Source organism: Pecten maximus, chromosome 10, assembly GCF_902652985.1.
Source record: "Pecten maximus chromosome 10, xPecMax1.1, whole genome shotgun sequence".
NCBI classification, from domain to species: Eukaryota; Metazoa; Mollusca; class Bivalvia; order Pectinida; family Pectinidae; genus Pecten; species Pecten maximus.
This window is the reverse complement of record NC_047024.1, coordinates 43,443,974-43,457,283: the sequence shown is the minus strand read 5'-3', so window position 1 is coordinate 43,457,283 and position 13,310 is coordinate 43,443,974.

Here is a 13,310-nt window from a genome sequence, read left to right as displayed (position 1 = left end):
TGCATAATCAAATGGAACCCATGTCTTTAAATGTTTAAACATTATGATTTTTTACCAAATTTTATCATTCTTTTGAGGATTTTATTAAATGTATTTAATTCGAACATGTAATAAATTATTACTTGAAATATCTGTTTTTGTTAAGTTTGTAAATAACTGCCCAGAGATGGGGAGGAGATTGTATACATATTTAAGCCTACTTAAGTTTTAGTGCATCATCAAATTTTAACAGATCAACACAATGTAAAATTGTTGAACCTATACATTACTCTGTAGTTTGCTATTAACAGAGACCTATATATAGTATATAGGTCTCTGCTATTAATAGATATTTCTGATTTTGAGGTAGACCTAGCAAGGAGGCGTGGAGACGGACACCGATACCAGTAAAACAAGGGGTTATCTCAAAAGCCACTTTTCGTTCTACAGTGTACGTGCTACAAACACAGGGACTTCGAACGATTTCCCAACCAACAGTCCAAGTACACATGTATATCATAGGATGTGTATGGAATGTGGGTTAGAAATTTGTACCAAGTCCCTGTGGCTAACACATAACAACAAGAACCTTTAATCAACTCTGTTATGTATAAACGAGAAATATCTTGAAACTGGTAACCGGTAAAGTTGATTGTTTAACGTCCTATTAACAGCCAGGGTCATTTAAGAACGTGCCTGGTTTTGGAGGTAGCCAGAGTACCTTGAGAAAAACCACCGACCTAGAGTCAGTACCTGGCAACTGCCCCACGTGGGTTTCGAACTCGCAACCCAGAGGTGGAGGGCTAGTGATAAAGTGTCCGGACACCTTAACCACCTGGCCATCGCGGCTCCTTCAAATTCCTAAGTCATAGTCCTTAAAATACATGTATATATATCAAGGGCAGTATACACACTTTTTAACTCCCAACAAGAGACAGACGAACAAACACTTTTAAGATTTATATGTTAGAGTCAATAATCCCACTTTATCAATATCAACGTAAATTATTTCATCTTTCCAACAAGTGTTGGTCTAGTTATGACAAAATTTAACGAATTCAAAAGCTAGGTAGTCTAGCTATGTCACTAATCAGTAGCTAAATCATCCAAGGAACATACACATTGTCGATGCTTGTGGTGCCCGTAAATACTGAGATAACGTTATGTCCAGTCTGTGGGTTGTATGAACGAGTTTTGATTTTTTTTTTTTTTACATACACAAATCACTATGTTGACAGAAAAAAACAAATTCAAATATTCAATAAAACCTGTTTGAATTCAAAAAGTTGAAAAATGCTAATGCATATCGTATTCCGTAAAATGAAAGTGTATTGCTCCTTACTAGTCTCTGATCTAAATGTCGTGTGCCGATAGGTCTCCATCTCCTTACTAGTCTCTGATCTAAATGTCGTGTGGTGATAGGTCTCCATCTCCTTACTAGTCTCTGATCTAAATGTCGTGTGTTGATAGGTCTCCATCTCCTTACTAGTCTCTGATCTAAATGTCGTGTGTTGATAGGTCTCCATCTCCTTACTAGTCTCTGATCTAAATGTGTGCCGATAGGTCTCCATCTCCTTACTAGTCTCTGATCTAAATGTCGTGTGTTGATAGGTCTCCATCTCCTTACTAGTCTCTGATCTAAATGTCGTGTGCCGATAGGTCTCCATCTCCTTACTAGTCTCTGATCTAAATGTCGTGTGCCGATAGGACTCCATCTCCTTACTAGTCTCTGATCTAAATGTCGTGTGCCGATAGGTCTCCATCTCCTTACTAGTCTCTGATCTAAATGTCGTGTGTTGATAGGTCTCCATCTCCTTACTAGTCTCTGATCTAAATGTCGTGTGCTGACTCCATCTCCTTACTAGTCTCTGATCTAAACGTCGTGTGGTGATAGGTCTCCATCTCCTTACTAGTCTCTGATCTAAATGTCGTGTGGTGATAGGTCTCCATCTCCTTACTAGTCTCTGATCTAAATGTCGTGTGCTGACTCCATCTCCTTACTAGTCTCTGATCTAAATGTGTGCCGATAGGTCTCCATCTCCTTACTAGTCTCTGATCTAAATGTCGTGTGGTGATAGGACTCCATCTCCTTACTAGTCTCTGATCTAAATGTCGTGTGCCGATAGGTCTCCATCTCCTTACTAGTCTCTGATCTAAATGTCGTGTGCCGATAGGTCTCCGTCTCCTTACTAGTCTCTGATCTAAATGTCGTGTGTTGATAGGTCTCCATCACCTTACTAGTCTCTGATCTAAATGTCGTGTGCCGATAGGTCTCCATCTCCTTACTAGTCTCTGATCTAAATGTCGTGTGCCGATAGGTCTCCATCTCCTTACTAGTCTCTGATCTAAATGTCGTGTGTTGATAGGTCTCCATCTCCTTACTAGTCTCTGATCTAAATGTCGTGTGCCGATAGAACGCCATCTTCGCTAGCCAAGGTTTCTGACCACGAACAAGAAGCCTTGGCTAGCAAAGATGATATGACTCTCGATAGTATGGTATCTGTGATGCACACCTGTAGTTCGAGAGAGGACTCCATGTATTGGACGTTATAGGACTCTGTCTCCGTGTTCTGTACTGGGTATACCTGAAAATGGTAAAATGTCTATTAATACGAAGGTTTCGGATTTTTTATCGGACTTTTTAAAATCCTATGTGGACCGACTTTGGATTTTTTGCTATATGATAGTTCCTTTGACACTGTAACAGGTTTCCGATACCGTATATGTACGTGTACGTGTATACTCTGTGGTGTAAATAAGTGTGTAACAGGACAATAATGTGACACCATTACAAACTCCAGTGTATGATCCCGCGAAGCTTGCTGATACCCAAAATTACAAAAAAAAAAACCAAACAAACAAACAAACAACAACAACAAAAAACGTAACATCAGATATAGGGTTGCTTTCGTTCAGCGCATTCCAAAAGTCTACTTTGTTTGAGCTGTATCAACATTTGTTGGCCCGTCAGAATTCATGTCTGGGATGTTACAACGAATATGACTTTAGGTTAGTTAAAATGGCTAAAACGAAATTCCAAAGTTTCTTCAGCGAGAATTATAAATCGCCCCGTCAAAATCGACAGTGTCCGACGAAAACTGAATAGCTTCCATTCGTGTTTCACAGATTAGTGAAGTGAAAGTAAAGTGAAAGTCACATTGATTGTCCACGGGAAAATGTGGACGGAATATTGATTTATTTTGCGTCATTAATGGCTCAACTGTTCTCTAGTGCGTACATGCACTTATGACCAGGGACATCTACTGGCTACGTATACAATGTACGAGCCTGCTACAATATGTAACTCCAGTTTTCCAATCCGAGAGAGGTAATACACAGGGACGTATTTAGTTTTCATGTATTGATAACAACAGATACCAATGATATATAGGTCTATGGATTAATCGAAACATTAAATTGCAGTAGCTGATAAAATATACTTAATAACTTATGAGAGTCAATTAACGCTAAATAACCAATGACACCGTGTGTAGCCTCAGAGAAGTCGGCACCGCAGCGGCAGGGTGACCGACAGGACAAGCAAAATTACTTACTTATATCATTTTCTTAACGTATCTATTTTACTTAAAATTGTGTGAATGGATTAAGGGAATGTTTCGGTGACTTAACTGTCTAAAATATTCAGTGAAATTCCCTGTTGAATGTTCAAACACTCGTGGACAGTGTCAAAACCTATGCTGAATTCACTATGCATGCGAGCATTTTCTTCAAATACCTCTGTGTTACATATTTGTATAATAGGATTTCAGCATCTTAAGAAGTAATTAAGAATTGCGTTATTTATAGATAACAAAACGATGGTTGATTATAACCAAGAACTATAGTTATACGTTCTTATAGCTCTCCATTATAAATAATGTATCCGGATACATAGCTTTAATTGTCACTGTGCCTTAATGGTAATAAGGGATTCCCAGTTCGGATGGAAATCTCTATTGTAATCCTTCTTCTTCTTCTTCTTCTTCTTCTTCTTCTTCTTCTTCTTCTTCTTCTTCTCGTTCAGTTTGTCATGTACTTCTTGGTCGGGAGTAACTTTTCTCCGTGCAATGTTATCAGAAAATGTGTCAAGGTCACGCCCTCGCTATGGGGGCCAAAATAAACTTATAAAAAGTATCAATTTTTTGTACTTTGATGAAAAATGTTCATTTCCCCCCAGAAATGCATTTAATTTCCTTCTACTCCTATATAATTGGCACATCGTTAGCATACTGTATATGTTTGCCTACAAACGTTGTTGCTTGTCATTGACCTTGGCATTTGTTCAAAGTCAGAGGTCCAATGATCAAAAATCGAAAATTTCCAATTCTTTTTAAAACGGTTTATTTTGATCATACTTAATAGAAAAAAACTTTTATAAAGATGTGGGCAACGTTTCAAGGTCAAATCACCAAAAATAACGAAGGAACAGCACTTTTAAAAACGTTTTCCCGCCAAAACCTAAAATTGAACTTTGACTGTTTTTCTTCCAATACCCTGACACATACTGACTTCATGACTAGCATATCCATAACATGAATGGCTGGCTACAAAAGGTATAGAAACCGTTGACCTTGACCTTCAAAGTTCGACGTCATAGTAATCAAATGACCAGTTAGAGAAGGGAAGCGAAGAGGAAACGAAGGTAAAACATATCAAAGCGGCCGTCAGAACGATAACCAATCTAATTAAAATTAGACTTGTGATTTCCGCTTCTCAACGATACACTACAATACATTTGTATTGCAGTGTATCGTAGAGGAACGGAAATTACAAGTCTAATTTTAATTAGATTGAACGATAACATGTCTACTATCAGATCCTGGATGGAAGTCCCTTGTTTGTGTATCTTGATAAATCTAGTTTATACTGATAATCAATATTGTTATTTTTTCTGAATTTCAGTTTGATACGTATTCATAAACATTGATCATTACACATACATTACAGATCTCCATTAGCGAGCTATAATTAGTTATATAGTTCTCTTGGTACATTTACGGATTTATCCCCATATACGGTTACATGTAAAACACTTCTGGTGGATTGATTATATTATGTAAAGAATTCCCCCCACCCCATATCACGAACAACCTGGGAAAGGTGTGAGAATAGTTACCTAACAACGACCCTCAGATCGTTAGATCCGGATGGTCATACAAGGACGTACAGTTAGTTCAATTCAATTCATTTATTACCTTAAACCTTACGGTTGTACATGAGAGATACTTACATGCAATATAGAAATGGGTTGCTATACTAGCTTATAAATACACACAGGCCTCACATACACATATCTCACATGCACTGAATTATACGTACGCCAATTACAGTGACCCCTCTCTCCTATAAACCATGCATATGAAGGTGTGGAAATCACATGACATGATGACGTCAGAGGAAATCCACCTCGATACCCCCTACCCACCTGTGTGTGTTCTGAACCATGAAGGTGTGAAAATCCTAGCTATTACAACTAACGTTAGATCAAAAATTGTATTGTATAAGATTGTTATTTAGTTCCGTAGTTAGAGATTATAGATGGAGGTGTCTTGTTATTTAGTTCCGTAGTTAGAGATTATAGATGGAGGTGTCTTGTTATTTAGTTCCGTAGTTAGAGATTATAGATGGAGGTGTCTTGTTATTTAGTTCCGTAGTTAGAGATTATAGATGGAGGTGTCTTGTTATTTAGTTCCGTAGTTAGAGATTATAGATGGGGGTGTCTTGTTATTTAGTTCCGTAGTTAGAGATTATAGATGGAGGTGTCTTGTTATTTAGTTCCGTAGTTAGAGATTATAGATGGAGGTGTCTTGTTATTTAGTTCCGTAGATAGAGATTATAGATGGAGGTGTCTTGTTATTTAGTTCCGTAGATAGAGATTATAGATGGGGGTGTCTCCAGGTCGTTTTTCAGGGATACGATCACCACTCATAATTAGCTGAGGGCCTCGAGAACTTGTTTGCTCGTCAGACGAAAAGCCGTAATACGAGCATAAACCCGGTAAATAGATAAATAAAATGTGTTGCAATAAAACTGGTCACAGTCTATTCACAAATAAAGTAAATTAAATGTCACAACATGAATCTTTCTAGATATACCGCCAGCAGTACTATATGCCACTAAATCCACCCGATGCCATAATTTATCAGGTAACAAAACTTTCAACTTTTGATATCAATTCAATCTGACTGTATTTTACGAACGGGGCGCAGATCAAGTAAATATCAATTTCACATCATTAGACTTCAAATCAGCGATTGGCGGATGGTGTCTCTATAGTAATATCATGCATTCAAACAGAGACGTATATACAAGTCTCTGATTAAAATAATAACTTGCGCGCGACATTTTATGAATCTCGAATTTACGCAAAAAACTGTGTTTTTGTTGTTATTTATCTATCGTCATACGCTACATGCTATACAAAGCCTAATCAGCACAAACATATCTCTATTTGATTAAAACGAAATTTACTAATACATTGTAATTGAAATACATTTCAAAACCCGGTATTACTTATAATTAAAACAGAACGTGACGGTTGGACATTTGAAAATAAACTGTCACTAGATTAGTAATTTACTATTTTTAACAAAATGTATGTGTAACAGGAGAGGAGAAAATGTATTGGCAAGACTGGGGTTCGAACCGGGGAACCTCCGAACACTAGCCGTATGCTCTACCAATTGAGCTACCTGGTCACCGATGATCAAACCAGTCCAGTCTCGCTACATATGTAGGTAATCTAATGAAGTTTCATACGATAGATTCCGACTACACAGGGGCCGAACACAATATTCCTAGGTTAATTACTAACTTTTAATTAATGTGTGTCGGTAATCTAATGGAGTTGGATACCATAGATTCCGATTGCACAGGGGCCGGACACAAAATTTGCATGTTAATATAAGTCCGCTGTTCACCAGTTTAGAGAACAAGTGGTACGTCCCTTTCATTGTACGAACAGTAGCATAGACCATACAATGTGATCGATTAATGTGGCTCGACAATAATGCCGTGTATTGAAAACGGATAACTTACAAGTGTTTAACGATACATGTATGTAAAGTGTATATCCAATAAAAGCAGCACCATTCATTTAATTGATATGATATTGATTTGATACGTATTTCAAACGCCCGATCCGTACAGCTCCAGCCAGGCCGGCAACTTTACTATATTACGACAATCTAGAGTATCTTATTGTTCTATGACGTCATAGTTACGTTACCATAACTTCGTCAACAACAGCAACTTTCAATTGTCCACGCATTCTGATCACAGAAGTAGTCAACACAGTGTGAGATGCACGGACCGTGTCCACGTAACGGTAATCGGCTGTTTATACAAGGACCGCGTAGGTCGCCTTTCACTCAATAAACAAAATGCGCTGACACGCGTCAGAATGCATATACAGGTGTACACGAGTTTCTCCTTGTGCTATGACACTCGACTGCAGGTATATATGACCGATGGACATTCTGCTACCAACATTTCACTTGAGAAAATAATGAAGACCATATCACGGAACTCCCGACTCGACCAACGCTTCACCCTGCTGGACAGTGAGCGTAGACTTCGCACAGCCTGTGAACAGATCGTACAACTGAATTACAAGCTAGACGATTTGCAGTCCCGTTACCTCGGAGCGAAGCGAGACGGACTACGAACCTTCCGCTACAGCTACAGACTCCGAATGTCGGTTGTCGAAGGCCTACGGAACATGTACTACGACTATGCCCACCAAAAAGCTGAAGACATATCCGGACTACGGAAGGATCTGTATGGCGAAATCGTGGATGTTGTTTCTGGATCAGAAGACGAAGATGGAGAGTAACTGAGACGCAGTCTTGAATCCTAACAACGGCTCTTTTCAGAGCCAAACACTTTTCTCGAAAAGTGTCCATGAATCTCGAATTTACGCAAAAAACTGTGTTTTAGTTGTTATTTATCTATCGTCATACGCTACATGCTATACAAAGCCTAATCAGCACAAACATATCTCTATTTGATTAAAACGAAATTTACTAATACATTGTAATTGAAATACATTTCAAAACCCGGTATTACTTATAATTAAAACAGAACGTGACGGTTGGACATTTGAAAATAAACTGTCACTAGATTAGTAATTTACTATTTTTAACAAAATGTATGTGTAACAGGAGAGGAGAAAATGTATTGGCAAGACTGGGGTTCGAACCGGGGAACCTCCGAACACTAGCCGTATGCTCTACCAATTGAGCTACCTGGTCACCGATGATCAAACCAGTCCAGTCTCGCTACATATGTAGGTAATCTAATGAAGTTTCATACGATAGATTCCGACTACACAGGGGCCGAACACAATATTCCTAGGTTAATTACTAACTTTTAATTACTAGTAATGTGTGTCGGTAATCTAATGGAGTTGGATACCATAGATTCCGATTGCACAGGGGCCGGACACAAAATTTGCATGTTAATATAAGTCCGCTGTTCACCAGTTTAGAGAACAAGTGGTACGTCCCTTTGATTGTACGAACAGTAGCATAGACCATACAATGTGATCGATTAATGTGGCTCGACAATAATGCCGTGTATTGAAAACGGATAACTTACAAGTGTTTAACGATACATGTATGTAAAGTGTATGTCCAATAAAAGCAGCACCATTCATTTAATTGATATGATATTGATTTGATACGTATTTCAAACGCCCGATCCGTACAGCTCCAGCCAGGCCGCCAACTTTACTATATTACGACAATCTAGAGTGTCTTATTGTTCTATGACGTCATAGTTACGTTACCATAACTTCGTCAACAACAGCAACTTTCAATTGTCCACGCATTCTGATCACAGAAGTAGTCAACACAGTGTGAGATGCACGGACCGTGTCCACGTAACGGTAATCGGCTGTTTATACAAGGACCGCGTAGGTCGCCTTTCACTCAATAAACAAAATGCGCTGACACGCGTCAGAATGCATATACAGGTGTACACGAGTTTCTCCTTGTGCTATGACACTCGACTGCAGGTATATATGACCGATGGACATTCTGCTACCAACATTTCACTTGAGAAAATAATGAAGACCATATCACGGAACTCCCGACTCGACCAACGCTTCACCCTGCTGGACAGTGAGCGTAGACTTCGCACAGCCTGTGAACAGATCGTACAACTGAATTACAAGCTAGACGATTTGCAGTCCCGTTACCTCGGAGCGAAGCGAGACGGACTACGAACCTTCCGCTACAGCTACAGACTCCGAATGTCGGTTGTCGAAGGCCTACGGAACATGTACTACGACTATGCCCACCAAAAAGCTGAAGACATATCCGGACTACGGAAGGATCTGTATGGCGAAATCGTGGATGTTGTTTCTGGATCAGAAGACGAAGATGGAGAGTAACTGAGACGCAGTCTTGAATCCTAACAACGGCTCTTTTCAGAGCCAAACACTTTTCTCGAAAAGTGTCCATGAATCTCGAATTTACGCAAAAAACTGTGTTTTAGTTGTTATTTATCTATCGTCATACGCTACATGCTATACAAAGCCTAATCAGCACAAACATATCTCTATTTGATTAAAACGAAATTTACTAATACATTGTAATTGAAATACATTTCAAAACCCGGTATTACTTATAATTAAAACAGAACGTGACGGTTGGACATTTGAAAATAAACTGTCACTAGATTAGTAATTTACTATTTTTAACAAAATGTATGTGTAACAGGAGAGGAGAAAATGTATTGGCAAGACTGGGGTTCGAACCGGGGAACCTCCGAACACTAGCCGTATGCTCTACCAATTGAGCTACCTGGTCAACGATGATCAAATCAGTCCAGTCTCGCTACATATGTAGGTAATCTAATGAAGTTTCATACGATAGATTCCGACTACACAGGGGCCGAACACAATATTCCTAGGTTAATTACTAACTTTTAATTACTAGTAATGTGTGTCGGTAATCTAATGGAGTTGGATACCATAGATTCCGATTGCACAGGGGCCGGACACAAAATTTGCATGTTAATATAAGTCCGCTGTTCACCAGTTTAGAGAACAAGTGGTACGTCCCTTTGATTGTACGAACAGTAGCATAGACCATACAATGTGATCGATTAATGTGGCTCGACAATAATGCCGTGTATTGAAAACGGATAACTTACAAGTGTTAACGATACATGTATGTAAAGTGTATAGTCCAATAAAAGCAGCACCATTCATTTAATTGATATGATATTGATTTGATACGTATTTCAAACGCCCGATCCGTACAGCTCCAGCCAGGCCGGCAACTTTACTATATTACGACAATCTAGAGTGTCTTATTGTTCTATGACGTCATAGTTACGTTACCATAACTTCGTCAACAACAGCAACTTTCAATTGTCCACGCATTCTGATCACAGAAGTAGTCAACACAGTGTGAGATGCACGGACCGTGTCCACGTAACGGTAATCGGCTGTTTATACAAGGACCGCGTAGGTCGCCTTTCACTCAATAAACAAAATGCGCTGACACGCGTCAGAATGCATATACAGGTGTACACGAGTTTCTCCTTGTGCTATGACACTCGACTGCAGGTATATATGACCGATGGACATTCTGCTACCAACATTTCACTTGAGAAAATAATGAAGACCATATCACGGAACTCCCGACTCGACCAACGCTTCACCCTGCTGGACAGTGAGCGTAGACTTCGCACAGCCTGTGAACAGATCGTACAACTGAATTACAAGCTAGACGATTTGCAGTCCCGTTACCTCGGAGCGAAGCGAGACGGACTACGAACCTTCCGCTACAGCTACAGACTCCGAATGTCGGTTGTCGAAGGCCTACGGAACATGTACTACGACTATGCCCACCAAAAAGCTGAAGACATATCCGGACTACGGAAGGATCTGTATGGCGAAATCGTGGATGTTGTTTCTGGATCAGAAGACGAAGATGGAGAGTATCTGAGACGCAGTCTTGAATCCTAACAACGGCTCTTTTCAGAGCCAAACACTTTTCTCGAAAAGTGTCCATGAATCTCGAATTTACGCAAAAAACTGTGTTTTAGTTGTTATGTATCTATCGTCATACGCTACATGCTATACAAAGCCTAATCAGCACAAACATATCTCTACTTGATTAAAACGAAATTTACTAAACATTGTAATATGGCAAAACCCGGTGTCATGTGGGATTTGTATCCCCCATAGGATAAGTACCCGGATACTAAAACAGGCCATAGGATACAATAAATGGCCATAGGATAAGTATCCCGCCATAGGAATTGTACCCCCCCCCCCCCCCCCCCTTAAAATTTAAGGTAACAATGTAAGAATTTTGAAAAGATTTTTTGTAATGTTTAACTGCCTTAAAAGGTTGGAAAATAAAGTATTATCATGTAATTTCATAATTCTTTTTCTCTTTAACTACATGTATATTCAATAAAATTGATGAATTATTTCAAAACTGTTAAAAATCATTTGAATAGTTGATCAACCCTGATATAGTCACTGAAGCAGTAATAATTGAAACTTACTGAATATAAAGTCTGCCCTGTGTCGCCTGGGGAAAGGTAAACCTGTTAGATGCCCCCAGGGAATATCTGTCATAGTTGACAGAGTGTTGTTTTAATCATTATTACCTGTCACCTGTTCACCTATGTAGATGTTGGAGTGGGGTAAAAGAATATATCATTAAGCCATTCTTAGAAAGAACCTGAAACAACTAGCATGAACTTAGAATTCATAAACCAAATCACAGATTTTCTTCAGGCCGTCCCACTGAGAAGAGGAAACGAATCATGATCTATGTGCTGTTTAAAGATTTGTGATTTTAAATCACTAAAGTGACCATTATTTTAAATTTTGAGTTTCATTTCCAGTGAATTAAAGAATTGACTTGTTATTATGTATTTAGGACATTTTCAAATGACATAAAATATATGTTCTCTCCAAAACTGTTAAAAATGTTCATGGTCTGAAGAATTGCCTATAGATGCAATGAAAAAGTGATAAAGACGTGTTATCAAGTTTTTCACTTAGTATTACTTCGTTCGTTAAGATCATACTCAACAATTTCATTATATGTAATAATGTATCAAAGTTAAACATACATTGCACACTTTATTTGTTAAATTGTGCTGACTGTTGAATTTATCTAGAAAAAAAATTAATACTTGAAAAATTAGGTGATAGGAACAGAAATCATCAAAAACTGCATTAATAGATTTCTGTCTTCTTCAACTGGAATAGTTTGTTTTCAATCAGACAATCATCAGCTACATCAAAGATTTTATATACATGTATTTAAATGAATAAGTGTGTCTGAATACATAGGATTTGTATCACCACTACTTTATGTCAGTTAAGCTGATTTCTATAGCCGTAGGATTATTTGTATCCCCCCTACTTTATGTCATTTAATCTGATTTCTATAGCCATAGGATTTGTATCCCCCCCCCACTTTATGTCAGTTGAGCTGATTTCTATAGCCGTAGGAATTGTATCCCCCTACATTATGTCAGTTAAGCGTATTTCTATAGCCATAGGAATTGTATCCCCCCTACTTTGTCATTTAAGCTGATTTCTATAGCTGTAGGAATTGTATCCCCCTATTTTATGTCATATAAGCAGATTTCTATAGCCATAAGATTTGTATCCCCTACTTTATGTCATATAAGCTGATTTCTATAGCCATAGGATTTGTACCCCCCCTACTTTGTCATTTAAGTTGATTTCTATAGCCATAGGATTTGTATCCCCCCCTACTTTATGTCATTTAATCTGATTTCTATAGCCATAGGATTTGTATCCCCCCTACTTTGTCATTTAATCTGATTTCTATAGCCATAGGAATTGTATCCCCCCTACTTTATGTCATTTAAGCTTATTTCTATAGCTGTAGGATTTGTATCCCCCCTACATTATGTCAGTTAAGCTTATTTCTATAGCCATAGGATTTGTATCCCCCCTACTTTATGTCAGTTAAACAGATTTCTATAGCCGTAGGATTTCTATCCCCCCTACTTCATGTCATTTAATATGATTTCTATAGCCGTAGGATTTGTATCCCCCCCCCCCCCCCTACTTTGTCATTTAAGCTGATTTTTATAGCCATAGGATTTGTATCCCCCCTACTTTATGTCAGTTAAACAGATTTCTATAGCCATCAGTTGAGCTGATTTCTATATCCATAGGAATTGTATCCTCCTACATTATGTCAGTTAAGCTTATTTCTATAGCCATAGGATTTGTATCCCCTACTTTATGTCATTTAATCTGGTTTCTATAGCCATAGGATTTGTATCCAACCTACTTTATGTCATTTAATCTGGTTTCTATA